This window comes from Rhineura floridana, chromosome 10 (assembly GCF_030035675.1).
Source record: "Rhineura floridana isolate rRhiFlo1 chromosome 10, rRhiFlo1.hap2, whole genome shotgun sequence".
NCBI classification, from domain to species: Eukaryota; Metazoa; Chordata; class Lepidosauria; order Squamata; family Rhineuridae; genus Rhineura; species Rhineura floridana.
The window spans coordinates 25,495,739-25,519,668 of NC_084489.1; positions in this window are offsets into that span (position 1 = coordinate 25,495,739).

A 23,930-nucleotide genomic window follows, 5' to 3' on the forward strand; every position below is an offset into this window, starting at 1 on the left:
GCAGGGAATCCTCCACTGGCAAAGAGCACCCAATTCACTGCTCAAACAGTGGGCCAGTAGAAGCTACTGCCAGTGGCATCTGCAGTGACAGTAGCAGAGGAAACTCCCGAAAGGGGGTATTTTGAGGGTGGGGCTGGCTAGCATGGGATCTACTGCATCCTCTGTGACCCAGGTACTGTCATACAATGGGACAAGGGGCCCAGTCCAGGCTTCTTTGCTGCACAAGTGTAGGAGTTGCCACCGTAAAGGGCCATGTTTTCCTGCCCACCCATCTTCCACCCTGGCCAGCTCAAGACCTGGGCTGTGGATGCAGCCAGGGGTTAGAATTGCCCCCTTAATCTGGATCCAACTGAAGCATTTTACTTCTACAAAATCAGGAGGCAAAGAAAACCATGTGGGATGTTCTAATCAAGTGTAGGAAGAGGAAGAATCCTTCACGTCTGCTTTTTTGTTCCAGTACTTGTCCCATTGATTTCAGTGGGGCTAAAGTGCGCCTTAATCTGGATTCAGACCTTTATATCCCACATACATACACCTCATTTTGTAACCAGAATTTTTATTAGATGAGTGTGAACTTTTAAAATTAGCAATGCTATTGTATTTCTTACTCTGATTGCTTGCTGTTCCAAGTCAAAGTACAGTTATGTATAGAAAGTAGGGATATAATTTAAATAAAATAAAATAAAAATATACATTAAAGAAAACAGCCACAGCTCCATCAAAGTGTTTATATTAAGACAGCATTTGAAAAGCAAATACTCAGCCTTTTGAAGGCAGAAATAACTCTCCTGCATGTAACACACTGCCTTTTAAAACTGACGTTTTTATTAATATTTATCTTTTAGGAAACTATTGCCCTCCATAATTAAATAGATTTAAAATCACTTTGAAGTATTTTTTAAGCAACACTCAAAGTTAAATGCAGGAAAAGAATCTTGATGAAGAATATTGTATCTGCTGCAAATAACATTTTGCCCATTTGGTGGTTCTCAAAATTCACTCACTAAGATATAGCAATTATTTATTTACTTAGGTACTTAATATACCACCTTTCATATAGCATCCCAAGATAGTACACAGCAAAGAGTATTTAAGATATACATTTTTTAAAATGTTAAAATAGCAGTACAAATCTTCAAAAACAAAATATGGCAGCAATCAAGCACAAATTAACACAATACAGCCTCTGGGGCTCACTGAAGTAATTTATGTGTTTCCATGAGATTAAAAAAGATGCTGCAAACATTGATTGCACTGAGAAGAAACCTTCCTCATAAGCCCAGATGTTTGTGAGCTGACATTATTATTTATTGGTAAATAAATGTGCACAAGTGCAGAGGCTTTCTCACCTTTTAAAAAAGTACTTTATATATTCCAGGTCTGAGCCTTGGTCTTCTGGCAAGTATCCTCTTTAACAGAGGTACACTATGTATTCACAAAAATTCTGTGTTGGGGAACACCCTCTATAAAATGTTACGTCTGGTGCCAACATTACAATATTTTCAGTGCTGGATTAAGACTTTCTTATTTGCCCAAACATTTTAGATGACAATTTTGTTGGAATCTTGCCCTACTCTGTTCTTTATTCTCCCTCTAGTTTTTGTTGGATATTATCATGCTTATTTGTTGAGTTTTTAAAAAATACTGTATTTGGACATTGTGATTAGTTTTATTTGAACTCTTGGACACCACTGTGGAACCCCCTCCATGAGAGATGGGTGGTATAAGAAATATTTTAAATGAATAAATAAAACAATATTGTGAAAAGAGATTCCTGGAGCCCTGCTGAGGTCAAATTAAGCCCTGGGGTTTCCATTAACACATGTAAATTTAAAGGACCATATCTCCCACTATATCTATTTGCATGTAAACTTCCTTGCTGAAATCAATTGGGAGTTGTGCCTCGAAATCAATGGCTAGATGCAGCTTGAAGGATTCCATCATGCAAATCCTTATTTAGCAAAGGAAAGAAGAGGAAGGGGGAGGGGGAGGGTTCAAATTAGTTGTGGTCAGTTGTTTCAGTGCAGCTCAGTCTAAACCGGCTTCGACCACTCACAAATATTATTTTTGGTTTAGGAATCATGAGATTGTATAAGACAATCCCTTCCACTAATAATTTGACTTGTCAGTCTTTAAAGTGCTCTCAAGTGAATGTTCCCAGTTCTATCTCACTTCAAAAATAAAATAAAATAAAATGGGTGGGGGAGCTCAGATTCATGAGTGCAGGAACAGGACAACTAACCAGATCAATGAGTTGTCAACAATCAGTGATTAAACCAAGAGTTGTTGAGCCTCGTGGTAGGTATGGATTTGCAACATTCCTTAACTTAATTGGGACCTCATTGTTCATGGAATTACAGTGTGGTTAGGCTGAAGAAATGAATGCAAAGCATTACAGGATGTCCTTCTAAATTTGCCTTGAAAACACCAGCGTCCATCCAGATAACAATAGAATCAGAAAACAAATCACAGCAAATACTGTATTGACAAAGAAAAAAAATCTTATTCAAATTAAGGTGGTCGTGTGTCCTATTTTGCAGAGAAAAGCCCTCTCTCTGAAAGAGTCCTCTATGTGAAGGGCACTCTAGTCCACGTCTGTTTTAAAGATTGAAGCCCCTAAGAAGGGTCTTGCCCATCAACAGTTAGAGAATGTAGGTCACCTGGTCACAGTCCTCCCCACTATTGAGATGTGCTCTATTTCTATTTAAATTCTACAGTAATTGTTTCTTAATCTACATCTATACATAGAAATTAGTAGATGCAAGCTGTATGCAAATCTGTGTCCTCTTTCATCCTGTTTTTTGGGGTGATGCATTTCCTGTTTTTGGATGATAGGTTAAAAGATCATCCTAATCATAATATTAAATCTAAAGAGATATAAAAACAATCCAATTGCTCACAAAATATTATCTGACAATTTCCCCCTCTTAACCAATTTAGCAGAGAACAATGTCCCACCCTCTAAACAGATACCCATCTATTAAAGAATATTTCCCTGTTTTCCAGCATAAAATGAAAAGTTGTAAATGGACCAACTTCTGGTGGGAAAAGCTGCAAATTTTGTTGAGTGTGATTTTCAGATCTTCGCCCTGTTAACACTGGAGTCATTCAGAAAAGAGATTCAAGCAATTAGAGATACTCTGAGGCTTAAGCTCTGTCTACAGAAACTCTGAACTGGTGCCTGCATTTTCTCCATAAAGGCAATGTCCCATAGTTTTTTGGGGAGCGGGAGGAGGGAACAAAAACAATGAGATAAGATTTCCTTTTCAGGCACCATGCTATCTTTGCTTTTGCTGCTGTCAGAAGATTAGCAGGGAAGCTGAAAACACAAGCTTTTGCTTTACACAGAATTCTTAAAACAGGAGGAATGGAAAAGATGTTAATCCTGAGTACTTCTATTATACTATTGCAGTTTCCAGATGATGTATTGAATTACATACAGATGGTTGAAGTGGTAAAGGTTTTGTGATTGTTTGCTGTCTGCCTGGAGTGACTAATATTTACATTAGCTTATGATTTACCCAAGAACCAAACCTATTATATGTATTTTAATATGACTGGGTGTTAAGATTGAGAGAGATAGCATATTTTAAAGAGGGAGACTGGAAGTTCTAGAATTTTATTTTTATTTTATTTAAAATACTTATAAATGGCTTAATACTTTAACATCCTAAATAATACAAAAAATTAAAAAGCATGCAATCCATAACCAAACAATATAAATACAGCATAAAATACAATTCCACAACTACACAAGTACTAATAAAATTTATGATCATTATTACTAATCTGAAAAAAAAGTTGTTAGCATATGCCGAAAACATAAAATTGTCTGCAATTTAAACCATACTACCATGTATACAATTGCTAACTGAGTGGATTTATTGACATGAGAAATGAATTGTAGATTTAGAATAACACAAAAAGTAGAGTTCAGATGTACAGGGTCCAGACTAAGTAAATTCTCATTTATTATGGGCCAAATTAATCAGGAGTAATTTAAGTTCCATTTATTACAATTAGATTCAAATTTTGGATGCAATAATAGACAGCATTAAAAGCCAGTGTGTCAAAGTTAATCATGACATTTGACATGATCACCATTTGCACTGCAGATTGTTTTGAAGATATGCCTTCTCAACTGTCTTGCAATGCAGGTGATAAACATAAATATCTCATCCTCTGTCTCAGGCTACTAGCTGCAATCAACATCTGGTTGTGAGTAACTACTTACTGCCCTGTGTTCCTTCTGGAAGGCAGAACAGGATATAAATAAATAAATACATTATGGGTAGGGTAGGGTAGGACCCATCTATGCCACATTGCTCTACTGTATTCTGCCCAATTTTGAAAGCTCAAAACTTTCAACAAGCGCTAACACTAGCAGATTAAAATCCCAATCCTAAACACATTAAATGGATTTAAATAGAGCATCCAAGTAAGTTTCATTTAAGTACAGCAATATAGATTGCCCGTTTGCAAACTGAAAGAGTTAATTTACAGTGCAATTGTATACACGTCTACTCAGAAGCAAGTATCACTGAGTTCAGCAGGGCTTACTCCTAGGTGAGTAATTGCAGCCCTCATTTATCTGAATGGTCAACTTCAAATTGATATAGGATTCTAGTTTTCATTTATTTGAATGGCCAACATCCGCCTGGGTAATAGGCTGCAACGGGTTGTACTTTAACCATGAGATATTTGATCGAGACCTCGGTCAATGCTGACTTAAAGATACTCCTTAGCATAGCTCACTGTTAATATTTGCTGTTTTTATCTCTTTGCTTTGTCTTTCACAGAAGAACATTGAATGATAAGGTGATCCACTCCTGCTTTGATCATAAAAGTCTGTCTCCTACCCTGTGATCCTAAAGGAAAGGTTCATAAGGATCAAAGGATTATTCTATTTCCAGCAAAGGAAAAAAAAGAGGTATGGAAGGATAAACTTAAATAAAAAAATACAGGTAAACAAAAGTTCATATCAAGACAGTACTGTCAACTCTGAAGGAAGGAAAGCTGATTTCAGTTTTTCCAGGATGCCTAAAAATAGTCTGATTGGACATACTTACTCTGCCAGCTAAAACCAAGAAGCAGCAACTAATTAAAATTAAACAGAACTGACTTTTGTAACCCTAGTATATATTCACTAATAGGCAAAAAAACGTACGGTTTAAGAATGTACCTGTAGCCCACAGATATTTCTATCAAACTTTAAAAAGCAGGGAAATTGGGCAGCTATAGTGAATGCACCAGGGGAGCAGGAGACCTGACCTCCTCTCTGAGATATTGGACTGCCCTACAAAGTTGTCAAAATGCAAACACAATTTGGGTTGGTCTTTCACAGTCCAATCCACTTGCTGTGTAGCTTGGAAGAGTTTGGTAGCATGTGCCTCTGAGCATATGGTAAGTGGTGGCAACACCTGCCATCTCCAAAGATGGAGAATTACATTTTTGTACGTTTGCTGGTGTTCTTCTTACTTTTTTCTGTGTTACTACTGTTTCTACAGGGAATTTAACCTAGAAAATTATATTTCTCCCATTATTAATCCTAGAAATCTGTGTCAAATTTATTTTTATTAATTTCAAAGCCCTTTTATTGGTCAATGCCATATGACGGTGAAGATAGCCTTTTGTGTTTCAAACTGGAGGTTATGCTCTATTTCTATTTTGGGTGCATTGACAGTTGAATCTAAAGCTGCAGTTTGATGTAAAATCAGACTGCTTACAATAAGTTGCTACTTAAGTGTAGAGCTTGTACGGCTCCATGGTATACCCCACAGCTGAGAGCGATGAAACAATATAGGAGACAGCTTGAGTGCAGACGAAGACGAACTACTAGTGCAGCGTTACCCAACCTTTTTCAACCCAACGCCCCTCCCCCTTTGCAAAATCTTTTTGTGCCCAACGCCCCCCTCAGATTAAGCATATGCCAATGCTTCCTATTCTTCCCTTAAAATATAAGTAATGCATAAAAGGTATTTTCAATGATTATTACTGATCGTTTTTATAATGCCTTTTTATTGCACTTAGATTACACATTGAATTCTTAGTATGATTTATTAATATACATACATGCTTACATGCAAGAAACAAATTGCAGATATAGGAGTTGTTTCTTATTTCACAAATCCTAAAAACATAAGCAAAAACTAATTAAGTCCACAGAGTATGAACCAACAGAATACACTGTCTTACTTAACAACAAACTCATTCAGTTTACCGACATTGTTTTGTTAAACAAGTTCATTTAAACATCACAGAAACAATGGGTAGCGAGTGTGTCCCATTCCTGAAAAAAAACATCAAATAACTGACTGTCTGCGTCACCCGTTTGCACATGGCACTCATCCATTGGAAGAATGCGCCCTCCACCAATACACCCAACTTATCAAACACTCTCTCGTGATTGGTTCCAACATCCCTCAAGACAGCATCAGAACATTACCTAGTGCCAGGGCGTGGGTAATATCCCCATTCCTTGATATGACACTGGCCGCTATTCAGAATTTCTTTACTAAAGAGCACCCACTATTTATAGTGTTATTTCCATTAATTGAGACTATTAAATACATTCTAACTGGGGACAAAACAGTTTAAAAATTAATGATTTGTGTATTAAATAAAATTAAACTTAAATGCTTCAACTGTCGCATCAGACCGCCAAATCTCAACGCCCCCCTAATGAACCCAAACGCCCTCCTAAAGTTTGTAGTCATGCTAACGCCTCCCTGAAAGGCTGTAATGCCCCCCAGGGGGGCGCTACTGCCCACGTTGGGAATCACTGCCCTAGTGGATGCAATTATACACTGGTAAGTGCCTATGGTAAGCAGTATTTAGGGGCAGTGAGGGCACCAAAAAAATAATATTTTGCTGCCACTATCAAATCATCAATCTACCACCTAGTGGAGCTCTTCACAATTGTCCGGGGATTATTGCACACTGGCCCCAAGGACATGGTAGAACGATCTGAGGCCCGCTGTAATGAATTTGCTAGGCACTTCCAGGATAAAATCTTTAGCATCCGCCAGGACTTAGACTCCAGTGTTATAGCAGGTGAATCAAGCGAGGTATCCAGAGCACAGCCTTGTCCCGATTTCTTGGATTAGTTTCAGCTGATACAGCTTGAGGAAGTTGACAAGATGCTTGGACACGTTCGTGCAATCACTTCTGTGCTGGATCCTTGCTCTTCTTGGCTAATAAAAGCTAGCAGGGATGGAACAGCCGGCTGGGCCAGGTAAGTGATTAATACCTCTCTGTGAGAGGGGGTGGTCCCTGGCAACCTGAAAGAGGCAGTAGTGAGACCACTCCTGAAGAGACCCTCCCTGGACCCAGAAAATCTTAATAACTATAGGCCGGTGGCAAATGTTCCATTCCTGGGCAAGGTCCTTGAATGAGTGGTGGCAGGCCAGCTCCAGACATGCTTGGATGAGACCGATTATCTGCATCCATTTCAGTCGGGTTTCAGGCCTGGTTTTGGCATGGAAACAGCCTTGGTCGCCCTGTATGATGACCTCTGTCGGGAGAGAGACAGGGGGAGTGTGACTCTGTTGATTCTTCTTGATCTCTCAGCGGCTTCCGATACCATCGACCATGGTATCCTGGGAAGACTGGCTGAGTTGGGAGTGGAAGGGACTGCATGGCGGTGGTTCTGCTCCTACTGGTGGGTTGGCTCCAGAAGGTGGTGCTTGGGGAACATTGCTCAACACCCTGGACTCTCCAGTATGGGGTTCCGCAGGGGTCAGTTCTGTTCCCCATGCTGTTCAGCATCTACATTAAACCTTTTGGTGCAGTCATCCGGAGTTTTGGAGTGCGTTGCCATCAGTATGCTGATGACATGAAGCTCTATTTCTCCTTTTCATCTTCTTCAGGTGAGGCTGTCAATGTGCTGGTGCCTGGCTGTGACAGTGGACTGGATGAGAGTAATAAACTGAGGCTCAATCCAGACAAGACAGATATGTAATGGGGAATTTTATATATCTATACATGTATGATCATAACTATTAAAAAGGGTATATGTTTTACAATCATAGGGACCTGAGATTCAGGCTAACAGGAAGCCCTGAATCTTAGCATTTTATTTAGGCTAACAGCAAAAACCTGTTGGGATGGAAACAGGTCACAGTGATCTCCTGGTTCTTTGCCAAGACCCGGCTGATGCATGATTAATTACTTTATTGTTTGGAATCAAGGAGCATTTGACCTGTGAGAGAAGTTGTGATTGATGTAATAAGTAGGGATTACCAATGTTTGATTCTTGGGTAAAGCAAGAACTCCACCTAGGGGAAAAATTATGAAATGTATTGGAAGTTTTAATGAAGAGAAATAGTGAAATTTTATAATGATTTATAAATTTATAAGTGTGTTTTCATTAGGAAAAATGTACATCTGGGGTGGTCTGATTGCCTGCTTTTATATTTCTGAGGCTGAAAATATATTAGTTAGCCAGAGTCACCCAGTTTTCCTTAGTCTGTGTGGTTTCATGATGTACCTCAGGGGTTTAAAACAAAATCCTCTTTCATGAGTTATGTATTTTAAAAGTAAGAAAAAGGGATTTTTGAGAAAGTATAAGGACATTAGAACCCCTATGGCAAAGAAATAGGAGTGTTCATACATTCACAAACACCCTGAGTTAAGTTCCCAAAACTTAACTCAATGGAACTTGTCCAAATTTCTCCGATGTACCTGGGTCAGCCTGACTGTTCAGAAACAATGAAACAATGGCATATGGAATGTACTGAGTATGCTTGAAAACATTCACAGTAGTAACTGTTCCAATACAAAATTAATTAGTCTTGAAGAGACAGTAGGACAATGGTAACATTTATGATATGGACAGAATTTTGGAATCACCACTGGAGTTAGCTAATGCTTTCTGATTGGTTTGGAATTATGTTATGTGGGCAAGGACTCATGAGATTGGTGAAATCATTGTCACATGCTGTAATTGTACTCTATGAAAGAGCTTGCACGCAGTGCCTCAGTGCAGACCCTCCTGGATGTTTCTGGAGGCTGACCCTGCATGTTCATGTGCATATGCTTGTAAAGAATAAAGGCCTACCTTTTTGCTTCAAGCCTGTGTCTTCAAATTCATTTAAGGACCCCCAGCAAAAGATCCCAATGGAGAAAGAATTCTCCTACAGATGCTGTTAGTGAGTGGTTCTTCTGACCAGATGGTGGATGTCCAACCTGTCCTGGATGGGGTTGCACTCCCCCTGAAGGAGCAGGTTCATAGCTTGGGGGTTCTCCTAGAACCATCTCTGTCACTTGAGGCTCAGGCAGCCTTGGTGGCACAGAGTGCTTCTACCAACTTCGGTTGGTGGCCCAGCTACGCCCCTATATGGACAGGGATAACCTGGCTTCAGTTGTCCATGCTCTGGTAACCTCCAGGTTAGATTACTGCAATGCACTCTACGTGGGGCTGCCTTTGAAGACGGTTCGGAAACTGCAGCTTGTGCAGCTTGTGCCAGATTGGTATCAGGGAGCAGATGGTTCAAACATATAAAACCGATTCTGACCTTGCATTGGCTGCCTGTATGTTTCCGAGCTCGATTCAAGGTGCTGGTTTTAACCCATAAAGCCTTACACGGCTTGGGACCACAATACCTGAGGGAATGCCTCTCGCAACACAAACCCACCCATACACTACGCTCAACATCCAAGGCCCTCCTCCGGGTGCCTACTCCGAGGGAAGCTGGGAGTCTGGCAATAAGAGAGAAGGCCTTCTCAGCGGTGGCCCCCAAATTATGGAATGATCTCCCTGAAGAGGTGCACATCTTTTCGGTGCCAGGTCAAGACTTTCCTCTTCTCCCAGGCATTTTAGCATGTGTTTTTATTTTTATTTTTTAAAAATGTGTTTTTAAATTTGTATATTTGTTTTTAATGTTTTTAATTGCTGTAAACTGCCCAGAGAGCTTCGGCTATGGGGTGGTATATAAATGTAATAAAATAAATAAATAAGCAATGACTAGCTGTTGGAAAATCAAACTTGACCTGCCCAAGATGCATGTTTTCAGCCTGCTATGCTTAAACCACTCCACTTAAGGAAGTGCATGGTCAATTAAAAACATAACAGCACAGCTATACTTTTGCTAGAATATATTTCACCTCCCACTGTTTTATCTTGTGCAAACTGAGACACTCCTCATGTCCATTAGAAACTATTCTGCAGAACAGTCAGTGCCATTATTCCACAATTATTTTTGGAGCTTTTTTTGTGTTGCAAAGTGTTGCTGTACTTCACATATTCACAGAAACAGAAGCAAAAGAGAATGATTTACTATAGGAAACTTCACTAAAATTGCAAAGTAAATCAAATATATTTAAAGTGACTATCTGAACTATGTAAACAGTTTTAATATTGTTGCATCCTCCTTGGTAAAACAAGATCAGCACAGCACATGTCTTCTTTCTGTTATTTGGGCTGATTGCAGGTGTTGCTACCACTCACCAATGCTCAGAGGCACATGTGACCAAATTATTCCAAGCTACACAGGAAGTGGATTGGACTGTGAAAGACCAACCCAAATTGTTTTGCATTTTGACAAATCTGTAGGGCAGTCCAATATCTCAGAGAGAAGGTCAGGTCTCCTGCTCCCCTGGTGCATTCACTATAGCTGCCCAATTTCCCTGCTTTTTAAGGTTTCATAGAAATATCTGTTGGCTATATGTACATTCTTAAACTGCAAGGTTTTTTGCCTATTAGTTAATTTCTCTGCTTTTTAATCTGGGAGGTAAGAAATGGGATCCTGTGCTGAGAATGGATTGATCAGTTGCATGCTTATTGAGTTTAGTGGGATTTACTCCCCTGCAATCATGCATAGGATAGGTAAAACTGACCACAGGGGAGGGGAAGAGGGGGGCAGGCAGGAGGGGGAGGAGGAGGGCAGGTTTGATCATTTGCATGTTTATTGAGTTCAGTGGAATTTGCTCTCATGAAATGCTTAGGATAGGTGAAACTGACCATGGGGAGGGAAGCCTGGAGTGGGCAGGGGAGGATGAAGAGGGGAGGGGAGGAGGAAAGGGGAGGAGACGGGAAGGAAGGGAAAGGGAGGTCTGATCATTTGCATGCTTATTTTCAATGGGATCTACTCCTATAATGTCTAGGATAGCTAAAACTGACCATGGGGAAGGAGGAGAAGGAGGGGAGAGTAGAGGGAAGGAAGAAGAGGGGAGAGGGGAGCAGAAGGAGCAGAAGGGAAAGGAGGTGATTGGAAGGGGAGGGAGGAGAGGTGAAGGAAGGGGAAGGGAAGGGGCAAAAGGGGATGGTGGGAGGAGGAGGGCAGGGCAGGTTTGATAATTTGCATGCTTATTGAGTTCAATTGGATTTATTCCCGTGCAATCATGCTTGAAAATGAAATGGACTGCCTTCAAGTCGATTCCGACTTATGGCGACCCTATGAGTAGGGTTTTAATGGTAAGCAGTATTCCGAGGTGGTTTACCATTGCCTTTCTCTGAGGCTGAGAGGCAGTGACTGGCCCAAGGTAACCCCATGAGCTTCATGGCTGTATGGGGATTCAAACCCTGGTCTCCCAGGTTGTAGTCCTAGGATAGGTAAAACTGACCATGGGGGGGAGGAGGGGGGAGGAGAAGGAGGGGATTGGAAGGGGATGAGGGAGGAGAAGGGAGGGGTGAAGGAAGTGGGAGGGAAGGGGCAAAAGGGAGGGAGGGAGGAGGGGAGGGCAGGTTTGATCATTTGCATGCTTTTTGACTTGGGATTTACAGGAGTGGGATTATTTACTCCTGGACAATCATGCTTAAAATAGGTGAAACTGACCTGGGGGAGGGAGGAAGGGGGACAGGAGATTGGATGGGTGGGCACCAGTGGCGTCACTAGGGTTGGTGTCACCCGGAGCGATAACTCATGGTGTCACCCAGGGCTGGCTCCAGGCATGCGGGGGCCTTTGGGCATCAGCTTGCCCTGGCCCCCCGGTGGGTGGGTGCATGCGCACACACCCCACACCCCTACCTCTCTACAGTAGTATTTACCATTGCCCTTAATTAAGATGGCGGCAGTAGTTTCCCTAAGGGGAATGAAGCCTCAGCCGCCATCTTTGTTGATGGCACATGTGCGTGCTACACATGCACATCTCTGCCATCAACTAAGATGGCGGCAGCGGCTTCAGTACCTTAGGGAAACTGCGGCTGCCATCTTAATTAAGGGCAATGGTAAAGATTACTGTAGACAGGTAGGGGGGCCGTGCGGGGGTGCAGGGGGTGCGTGGATCGCGGATGGGGAGCGGAGGGCCCCTCAGGGGCTCCTGTAGCTCTGGGGCCTTCGGGCCAGTGCCCAACCTGGCTGTCCTTTAAAACCGGCCTTGGTAGTGGGCACCGCCAGCAAAAGGAGAGCTAGGGGCGGCTCTGGGTGTCACCCCCCCTCTCGGTGTCACCCGGGTGCGGTCTGCACCCCCCACACCTGCATAGTGATGCTCCTGGTGGGCACTGGGCAGAGAGGAAGCCCCTTTCCTTTCGAAAAGTAAAACATTGTGAACAGTATCATTCTTTTTCAGGGTTTCCCCCACCGTTTTACTCTGCAGCAGGCACATGTAGCCTCCCACCCAAAGTTAAAGCAAAACTGTCCCTGGCCACATCCACACCAGACCTTTATCTCACTTTTAGACAGTCATGGCTTCTCCCAAAGAATCCTGGGAAGTGTAGTTGGTGAAGGGTGCTGAGAGTTGCTAGGAGACGCCCTGTTCCCCTCACAGACCTTCAATCAGAGTGGCTGACTGTTAAACCACTCTGGCCACTGGAGCTCTGTCAGGGAAATAGGGACTCCTCTCAGCACCCTTCACAAACTACACTTCCCAGGATTCTTTGGGGGAAGCCATGACTGTCTAAAGTGAAATAAAGGTCTGGTGTAGGTGTGGCCCTCTGATTAGGCAAGCCAAACAGCTGTGAGTTTGGCTTTTAGAACACTAACAGCTGGTTCTTACTGAACATGCCCAACATTATAATTGAGTTCAATGCTAAATTTCTCTAATTAATTAAAAATCAGCCATGCATTTTTTAAACTTTTCAACTGCAGAAGATGAAGGTCAGTGTATGGGCAAGGTCAGTAATGGGATTACAGGTATTCTGTGAACATGGCAGATTTTTAATTAATTTCAACAGATTATGAGAATTCTGAAAGAAAAAAGTCCAAAAGGGCTCTGGTTTGTCTCTCTCTCTTTTTACATGTTGAACCGCCCACCTTGCTGCCCAATGGCTTCCCTAACTGAGCTGGCGGAAGTGGTCTCGGATATATTGTTGAGGTCCCCCAGACTAATAGTACTGGGGGATTTCAACATTCATGCGGAGACCACTTTGTCTGGTGCGGCTCAGGACTGGGGCTGTCTCAATATGTTAGTGGTCCAACACATGTATCGGGGCACACTCTAGACCTTGTTTTTGCTACTGAGCATGGGGAAAGTGATCTGGATGTGGGGAGTTTTACAACACTCCCTTTGTCATGGACAGACCACTGCTTGCTGAAGTTTAGACTTTCAGTAACCTCTTCCCTCTGCAAGGGTGGGGGACTTATTAAAATGGTCCGCCCCCGGAGACTAATGGATCCTGAAGGTTTTCAAAGGGCTCTGGGGGATTTTCCGGCTGATAGGACTGGCGCTCCTGCTGAAGCCCTGGTCGCTCTGTGGAATACGGAGATGACCCGGGCTGTAAACACGATCGCTCCTGCACGCCCTCTCCTGTGTAGAGCTCATACAGCTCCATGGTATACTCCGGAGCTGAGAGCGATGAAGCAAGATAGGAGGAGGCTTGAGCGGAAATGGAGACGAACTCCCGACGGATACAATTATGCGCTGGTTAGTGCTTCGACTAAGCTCTATGTAGGAGCAGTGAAGGCAGCTAAAAAACATCATTTTGCTGCCACTATTAAATCATCTCTTTGCCGCCCAGCGGAGCTCTTTCGAGTTGTCCGGGGGCTTCTCCATTCAAATCCTCCGGACAGGGTGGAATCATCGGAGGCCCGCTGTAATCAGTTTGCCGATCACTTCCAGAATAAGATCTCATGTATCCGCCGGGACCTAGACTCTCAAGTTATAGCAGTAGATCCTAGTGAGGTGTCCGGAGCACAGTCTTGTCCTGTTTTGTTGGATGAGCTTCAGTTGGTTCAACTCGAGGACGTGGACAAGGTGCTTGGACAGGTACGTGCAACCACTTCGGTACTGGATCCTTGCCCCTCCTGGCTGATAAAAACTAGCAGGAATGGAACAGGTAGCTGGGCCAAGGAAGTGATAAATGCCTCTTTACGAGAGGGAGTGGTCCCGGGCTGTCTGAAAGAGGCAGTGGTGAGACCACTCCTGAAAAAGCCTTCCTTGGACCCAGACAATTTTAACAGCTACAGGCCAGTGGCGAATGTTCCATTCCTGGGCAAGGTCTTGGAACGGGTGGTTGCTGGCCAGCTCCAGGCGCTATTGGATGAAACTGATTATCTAGATCCATTTCAATCGGGTTTTAGGCCCGGTTTTGGCACTGAGACAGCCTTGGTCGCCCTGTACGATGACCTATGTCGGGAAAGAGACAGAGGGAGTGTAACTCTGTTGATTCTCCTTGATCTCTCAGCGGCTTTTGATACCATCGACCATGGTATCCTTCTGGAGAGGCTCGCGGAGTTGGGAGTTGGAGGTACTGCTTGGCAGTGGTTCTGCTCCTACTTGGCGGGTCGTCTCCAGAAGGTAGTGCTTGGGGAACATTGCTCGACACCGCGGGCTCTCCAATATGGGGTCCCGCAGGGGTCAGTTTTGTCCCCCCTGCTTTTTAATATCTACATGAAGCCGTTGGGAGAGGTCATCAGGAGTTTTGGAGTGCGTTGTCATCAGTATGCTGATGACACGCAGCTCTACTTCTCTTTTTCATCTTCTTCAGGTGAGGCTGTCGATTTGCTGAACCGTTGCCTGGCCTCGACAATGGACTGGATGAGAGTTAACAAACTGAAGCTCAATCCAGACAAGACTGAGATGCTGTTGGTGGACGGGTTCTCTGATCGGATGGTGGATATATACCCTGTCCTGGACGGGGTTACACTCCCCCTAAAGGACCGGGTTCGTAGTCTGGGAGTCTTTTTAGACTCTTCCCTCTCACTTGAGGCTCAAGTAGCCTCGGTGGTTAGGAATGCGTTTTACCAACTTCGGTTGGTAGCCCAGCTACGTCCCTATTTGAGTAAAGAGGACCTTACATCAGTGGTACATGCTCTGGTAACCTCACGTTTGGATTACTGTAATGCGCTTTACGTAGGGCTACCTTTGAAGACAGTTCGGAAGCTACAACTAGTGCAAAATGCGGCGGCCAGATTGCTGACAAGGACCAAGCGGTCCGAGCATATAACACCTGTTCTGGCCAGCTTGCACTGGTTGCCAATATGTTTCCGGGCTAGATTCAAAGTGTTGGTATTAACCTATAAAGCCTTATACGGTGCGGGACCACGATACCTTGCGGAATGCCTCTTCCGATATGAACCGGCCCGTGCACTACGTTCTGCTACGAAGGCCCTCCTCCGGGTTCCAACTCACAGGGAGGCCCGGAGGGTGATGACAAGATCTAGGGCCTTCTCAGTGATGGCCCCCGAACTATGGAACAGTCTCCCTGAGGAAGTACGCCTGGCGCCGACTCTGCTTTCCTTCCGGCGCCAGGTCAAAACCTTCCTATTCTCTGAAGCATTTTAAGTTACATTGATCTAATTTTAATAATGTTTATTGTATTGTTGATTGTATTTTAAAATTATTTTGTTATTCATTGTATTTTTATACTATTTTATGTTCACCGCCCAGAGAGCTATCGCTAGTCGGGCGGTATATAAATTTAATAAATAATAATAATAATAAATAATAAATAACTCTCGATTCTCTCTGACTGTTTTGTGTATCGCCATGAAAATTGAGAGGGTTGTTAAGCAAGCGTTTCTGAGTTCAGGACTATAGGTTTTGTAAGGTTTTGTTTTGAAATTAGCTATGGGAAGCATCAGAATGGCATGGGGGGTATTTTCAATTTAATGTTGCAGAATGCAAAAAATCCATGCTGACTATAGTATACAGCCACTCTTGTGGCTGTATAATTGGGGGTATTTGTTTATTTAATATATAGTTATATACTGCTTAATTACCCAATTGTTTAGTGGTGCATATAAAAATTATTAAAACCATACAATGGATCAAAACTATTAAAATTAATCAGATAAACAGAAAACTTCCTTGAAATGCATGCTGAAAAAGAAAGGTCTTTGTCCAGCGCCTGAAACTCTGTAGGGAAGGTGCCTATCTAATCTCAGCTGGGAGGTTAAAAACAAAACAAAACAAAACAAGACAAAAAAGAATAATGTACCTCAGCTATCAGGGACCCCTAACAGAGACTCCTTCAAAGAGTTCAGTGATCCAGTAGGAATATGAGAGATCGGGTAGTCCTTAAGGTATTCTTCACCCAAGTTGTTAAGGGCTTTGTAAATAAATACAAAGATCCTTGAACATGGCCTGGGAACATATGGGCAGCCAGGACAAGCTTTTAAGCACCTGTGTGGGATGCTGGTAGTTGTCTGTCTTCACCAACAGTATGGACTGCCTTCAAGTAGATCCCGATTTATCTTGACCCTATGAATAGGGTTTTCATGGTAAGCAGTATAGCTGCAGCATTTTGCACTAGCTGGAGTTTCTGGACCAGATAGGGTAGCCCTACAGAGAGTGCATGACAGTAATCAAGTCTTGAGGCTATCAGTGCATGAATCACTAGGGACAGGGCTTTTTCAGGAGTGGCCCCTGCCTTATGAAACCCCCTCCCTAGGGATGTACAATTGGTCTCTTCAGTTGTAGTATTCAGAAATATTCACAACTTTGTTGTGCAGGTGGTTGTGCAGGGAGAAGGGAGAATTCCACCTTTTGGTTTTTCCCATTACAGTGTTGCAACAACACCTGCACTTGGCTGACTTTCTCTTCTCCTAAAGATACAGGATCAGTCTCAGGCCCTGAACCTGGCAACCCTACTCAGAACTGATTCTGATGTGCTGATCGGTCTTTGTTTTGAAAGCTTCAGAAAACACATGAGATCCACTTCCTAGGTGAGAATCCAAGCCTGCAATGTACGGTTGTAGTGTCTGGACCAGTTTGTAGACCTAACAGCACCACAGTGCCCTCAGACACTCTCCATAGCCTGCAAAGCCCATGGCCCAATTTTTTAAAAAGGGGGTTGGCAGCAGGGATGTCTGCTGTCTGAAGGGGACATTGCCTGCTTTTAAAAATATGTGCTTTATTTCTTTGGAGAAGGGTGTAGGTGTTTTGCCTGGTTTTTTGAGGGGGGGGGAAGGTTCTGAGCATCGTCACTTTTTCTTCTGTGAAATGGGTGCTCCTAACACTTTCTTAGATTTCCAAATCTGCCTCCAGGCCCAGAGACATTAGGGACCCCCCACCTTATACAACCTGTTCACCAGATGTACAAGGCCACCTCCTAAGTGGTGTGTGTGTAAGTAGTTACATACAAAGCAAATGTATTACTTGGCCCTGTCTGAAGAGGAATTTGTTGTATCTCACTTCTCCTCTTGCCTTGTCTTCATCAGACAGAGCGGCTCCAGAACATGCAGGCACAGAATAAGTTTAGCAAGTGCTACAAGGTTTTCACTGCTTCATTTAGATTTAATATTGACAATTAAGCTTGCAAGAGCTGAACTTCTTTCAACATATCTTGTTATTCCTTTCCAAGCTAATTAAGCTTTTGCAAGTTAATTAAGCTTTGCAACATTCAGCTGCAAAACTAGTTAAGATTACAATTCATAAGCGGAGAGAGAGAGGAGGTGAAAAGTCCTAGGTTCAATCTTTAGCATTTCTAGTTAAAAGTATTCAAAACAAACCTCTAAATTGACAGTCATACAGGAGGGGGTGAGGGAAAGAGGGTAGATTTGAATCTCCTAGTAGATCACAGTGTGATTTCCAGTAGACCAGCACAAATTTCTGACTTTCAATTGTTTAAAAATGGCAGCAACTAAATCACTCCCCTACGCTGCCTAAATTATAGTCCATTTCACGGAAAAATTTGGAGTAACAAGGAATGGATTTTTGTGTGGAAGGACTCTAAGCGCTGGTCAGTTGTGGGACTCAGAAAAACTTCCCTGGGCTCAGGATTCTTTAATTCTAACTCTATTGTCTGGTTCTGTTTGATGAATATGTGGGTTCTAGAAGAGAATCTAGAAACCTGCCTGCACCTGAGATAGGATATATTGAGCTCAGAGGACTCCTGGGCTCCTACTGGGAGGAAGGGTGGGATATAAATCAAATAAATAAATTGGCTGATGGACAATTAGTCCATGGATGTGTTGCCTGTGCAAGTAAATAAAGGGATATCTCCTATTTATGTCTTCCCACCAAAGTGAATCAAAGTCAGTGTGGTGTAGTGGTTAGACGTGTCAGACTGGAACCAGGATTCAAATCCCTGCTTGGCCATGAAGCTCATTGAGTGACCTTGGGCCAGTCATTGCCTCTCAGCCTAACCTACCTCACAGGGTTGTTGTGAGGATAAAATTGGGAGGGGAAGAACCTATGGCACCTCAAGCTCCTTGGAGTAAAGGTGAGATATAAATGTAATAATATAGATAATAAATAAAATATTTTTAGGCCCTCCAGCGTTAGATTTATGAGGGTATGGATTGCAGCAAGATCTGGAAACAGACTATGGCTATAAAAAGCACCAATAGAAATTATGTGTGCTGTCCCAGAACTACACGGAGAATGGAGTCTCAGAACTGAATGGAGCTCACAGCCCTTTTGGTCCAGTGGCTGCTAGAGTGTTAGGTTTAGAAGTGAATGCTGAAATCAAGTTAAAACCCTGGCTAATCTCTAAAGCTTGCTAGCTACCTTTCTCATTTTGTGGCTAAATCTTATAACCTCTTAGTTGGGATAAAACCCTATTGAACTCAGTGGGTCTTACTTGTGAGTTCGTGCTGAGCGCCTCCCATTGAAGTAGAGTGTAGCTGCAAATCTGGTTGTCAATTTTTGAACTAGCCCTTGTAGCTGTGCATTTAACAGCTTTCTGTGGTAGACTACATTCTTTACACACACAAGGTTGCAGGTTCAGTCCCCAACATGTCCAAGTTAGGGCTGGGAAAGGCCAAAAATCCTGGAGAGCCACTGCCAGTCAGTGTAGACAATTCTGAGCTAGATAGAATAATGGCCTGGCTCAATGTAGGGCAGCTTCCTACTTCCCTGTCATCACAGGCACAATCAGTGACAGCAGTGCATAAAAATAAATAAATAGTGGATGGTTAATATTTCTTTTCCCCATGTAAATGAAAAGCTTTGATTCCTGTTTTTTTGTAGACCAAGCTGCTATTAAAGACACACCAACAGGTATAGCGGGTTCATGTCTGCTCAGTTGGCAACATTACTTACAAGAGGTGGAATGAGTTTCCATGCATTGCATCATTGGACTTTAGGAAAGGGGGAAGGGAAAAGAGAGGCATTTTGCCTTCTCACTTGACATTATTTCCTTCAAAATCTCAAGATTACCTTCTCCTGTTCCAGATGCAGTCACATCTGTTTCCTTGGCTTCCTGCTCTGCTGTTCTACTTCACCTGCTTGGGAAGGTTTCCTGAAATGCACATTTTGCTATTTAATTCTGCTTCCTGAAAGACTTCTCTTTTCACATTATTATTTAGATTTGCAATTTTCTGCAGAAGTATCAGCTTTATTTTACAATACAGAAGGAGTGGTAAAACATTTCTTTCTAAGAAGTCTGGTATCACAGAGAGAATAATAATGTGTTGGACCCTGGGCCACAAATTGATTTTATAGCATTAATTGTTCACTTTGCAACCTGTACATGAATTAATAAATGTACTAACAAGAGCTGCACTCCAGTTAAAGATCTGAAGTTGATTAATTATCCATCTTTTAATCAATTTACTAATTAAATTTAAATACATTAAATTTGCATATTAACGAAGCTGCAGTGTCTTTTTGAGGAAATTGAAGACATCTTACAACCGAGTGAATAAAACTGCCATTCATTGCTACATAGAAATCCATCTTTGCTATTTTTCTTTTTAATTTCATGTTGCAGTAATGTGGTCTTTGACATTCATTTGTATAAATGAAATTAATAAAGTATAATAAAAAATAAAACAGCTTACAAACAAGTGTTTGTTTCAGTCTCAGCCCCAGTTATTAAAATGTGACCCACTGATTAATTAGCAAAAGCTTTTTAAAATTTGATAGAAATATCTGTTGTCTATAGGTACGTTCTTAAAACGCAAGGGTTTTTTTGTTTATTAGTTAATTTCTCTGCTTTTAATCTGGGAGGTAAGAAATGGGATCCTGTGCAAGTTTGCTGAGAATGGATTGATCATTTGCATGCTTTTTTAGTTAAGTGGGATTTACTCCCCTGCAAACATGCTTAGCATAGGTGAAACTGACCACAGAGGAAAGAGGGAAGGCTGGAGTAGACAGGGGAGGAGTAAGAAGGAAGAAGGGAGAAGGAGGGGAAAGGAGAGAGGAAAATGAGAGGAGGGGAAGGGGAGGTGCATGGGAAAGGCTGGTCTGATCATTTGCACATTTATTGAGTTCAATGGGATTTACTCCCATGCAATCATGCTTAGGAGGAGGGGCAGGGGCAGGGGCAGGAGGGAAGGGTACGTTTGATCATTTGCATGCTTATTGAGTTCAGTGGGATTTACTCCCATGCAATCATGAACTGACCATGGGGGAGGGGGAAGGGAAGGGAAGGGGGCAGGGGGGCAGGTTTGATAATTTGTATGCTTTTTGAGTTCAATGGGATTTACTCCTGTACAATAATGCTTAGAATAGGTGAAACTGACCTGGGGGGGGAGGGGAGGGGAGGGGAGGGGAAGGGGGAGAGAAGGGAAAGAAGGGGAGGGGTAGGAAGGAGGGGAGAGGAGGAGACTGGGTGTGTGGGCACTGAGCAGAGGGAAAGCCCATTTCCTTTACAAAATGAAAAAATTGTGAACAGTATCATTCTTTTTTTGGGTTTCCCCCACCTTTTTATTCTACATGAGGCACATGTAGTCTCCCACCCAAATTTAAACCAAAGCTGTCCCTGGCCACATCCACACCAGACCTTTATTTCACTTTAAATAGTGATGGCTTCCCCTAAAGAATCCTGGGAAGTATAATTTGTGAAGGGTGCTGAGAGTTGCTAGGAGAGGCCATATTCCCCTCACAGAGCTACAATCCCCAGAAGAGGCTGAGTGTTAAACCACTCTGACTACTGGAGCTCTGTCAGGGGAATAGGAGCCTCCTAACAACTCTCAGCACCCTTCATAAACTACACTTCCCATGATTCTTTGGGGGAAGCCATGACTGTCTAAAGTGAAATAAAGGTCTGGTGTGGATGTGGCCAGTGTCAGCACTGGTTTAAATTTGGGTGGGAGACTACATGTGCTTGCTATAGAATAAAAGGTAGGTGTGGTCCCGATTAGCCAAGCCAAGCAGCTGAGAGTTTAGCTTTTAGAACACTGACAGCTGGTTCTTACTGAACTTGCCTGACATTATAATAGATTTCAATATTATATTTCTTACATTAATTAAAAATCATCCAGGCATTTTTTTGAACTTTTAAACTACAGAATATGAAGGTCAGAGTATGGGGCAAGGTCAGTAAAAGGATTACAGATACTCTGTGAATATGGCTGATTTTTAATTAAGTTCAACAAATTATGAGACCACTAACAGAAAAAAACCCAACAGGGGTCTAGATTTCCCCCCCCTCATGTTTTACACTTTGAACTCTCACTTCTCTTTGAGTGCTTTGTGTATCACTATGAAAAGTTGTTAAGCAAGCGTTTCTGAGTTCAGGACTATAAGTTTTGTAAGGTTTTGTTTTCAAATTAGTTTATGGGAAGCAACAGAATGGCATGGGGGAGTATTTTCAATTTAACATTGCAGAATGTGAAAAATCCATATTGGCTATAGTGTACAGCCACTCCTGTGGCTGTATAATTAATAATAACTTGTCCCACTGATTGCAAAGGAACCAAAGTGTTACTAATTTAGGCTGCAATCCAGTGCACACTTACCTGGGGGTAAGTCCCACTGAACCTAAGAGAGCTTACTTCTGAGTAGACGTGTATTGAATTGTAGCTTTAATCTGGATCCAACTCTCTTTAACAGTGCAATCCTATATATATCTAAAGTAAAGGTGTCCCGGCACTTGTAGTGCGAGTCGTTTCCGACTCTTAGGGTGACGTCTTGCGACGTTTACTAGGCAGACCGTGTATATGGGGTGGGATTGCCAGTTCCTTCCCCGGCCTTTCTTTACCCCCCAGCATATGCCGGGTACTCATTTTACCGACCATGGATGGATGGAAGGCTGAGTGGACCTCAACCCCTTTTACCAGGGATTCGACTTCCTCCTTCTGTTGGAATCGAACTCTGGCCGTGAGCAGAGCTTTTGGCTGCGTTACCACCGCTTACTACTCTGCACCACAGAGGATCTTTGTGTATAGTAGTATATATATCTACTCGCAGAGCTTGGAAAAGTTACTTTTTTGAACTACAGCTCCCATCAGCCTAATCCAGTGGCCATGTTGCCTAGGGCTGATGGGAGTTGTAGTTCAAAAAAGTAACTTTTCCAAGCTCTGACTCAGAGGTAAGTTCCTTTGAGTTCAATGGTACTTACTCATACAAAAGTGTGTGTATTTATTGCAAATTATTGCAAGTGTTTATATCATCACATTAGGTTTTCTGCTAGGGATAGATCAAGTGGTTTACATTTATTTATAACTATCCCTTACCCTAAGAGCTCAAAGCAAATTAAAAAAAGCACAAAACCAGAAATATACAGTGCCCCCCCCGAAATTTTATTATCAAAATTCATTTGCATCCTCTCAAAATTATTCAGATTTTCCTGAGTTTAATTTCCAAATTTACTTCAAATTTTCCCAACATATATTTGCCAGCAAAATGTGTGTGTAGGAAAAAACGCTATGTAGTCAATATGAAGACCTGATGCAAGGAAAATATTCAAAAGCACTCCTGGCTGGCATGACACATTGCAACAGCATGAATTTGCCCTGTTAACATTTGTTCTTTAAGTATGTAACTTTAAAACATTACTTGTTTAAACAGTTCATGCAGTTTTTCATTGTCATTATTTATGTCACACAACATTTCAGATTTGAGAGATTGAAAAGAACAAAAACCAAACAATTCTATAATCTGAAAGCTAAAAAAAAAGGCCTGCCCTGAACTATACTGTACTAATATTTACTGAGTGAAAGACTTTAAACTATTACTAAACCATTAAAGATCGACCAAAGGGTTAGTCCAAGAGAATATGTCTTAATTATGAGCAGGGTGCCTCCCAACTACGGTGTGACTACTCTAGATGTCTTTGACACCTGAGGCAAGGCAAATGGCAATCAGTGGTGGCACCCTGTCTATGGAATTTCCTCTGCAAGGAGGCCAGCCATGTGCCTGCATTATCTTTGTGGTGCCAGACAAAGAGGATTTTTTTGTATTATTCACCCAGGTTTTTAATTGCTTTAACAGCTGCTGTTATTACTGCATGACTGATTATTTTACTGTTGTATTAATTATGATGATTGCTTTGGGTTGTTTGATATTTTTTTTTAATAAATCCCTATGTGAACTACATGGGAAATAAATCTGAAAGACTATATATAAAAATGTATAACAAAGAAACAAACTAGTTATGTGTGCCATAAGGAACTTTGGACTTATGTTTCTTGAACACCAACCCTTCTACTCCCATGCTGCTTGGCAAATGGCTTTTGAAACAGAAGGTATTTTCCCCTCCCAAATACAATTTTTGATCTGGCAAGACTGTTTGCCCTTCAAAGCAGTAGGGCCCTGTCTGCACTGTATATTTAAAGTACTATTGCACCACTTTAAACAGGGATGGCTTCCCCACCCCAGTCCTGGGAACTGGAGTTTTTGAAGGGTACTGAGAGTTGTTAGGAGACCCGTCTTCCCCTCACAGA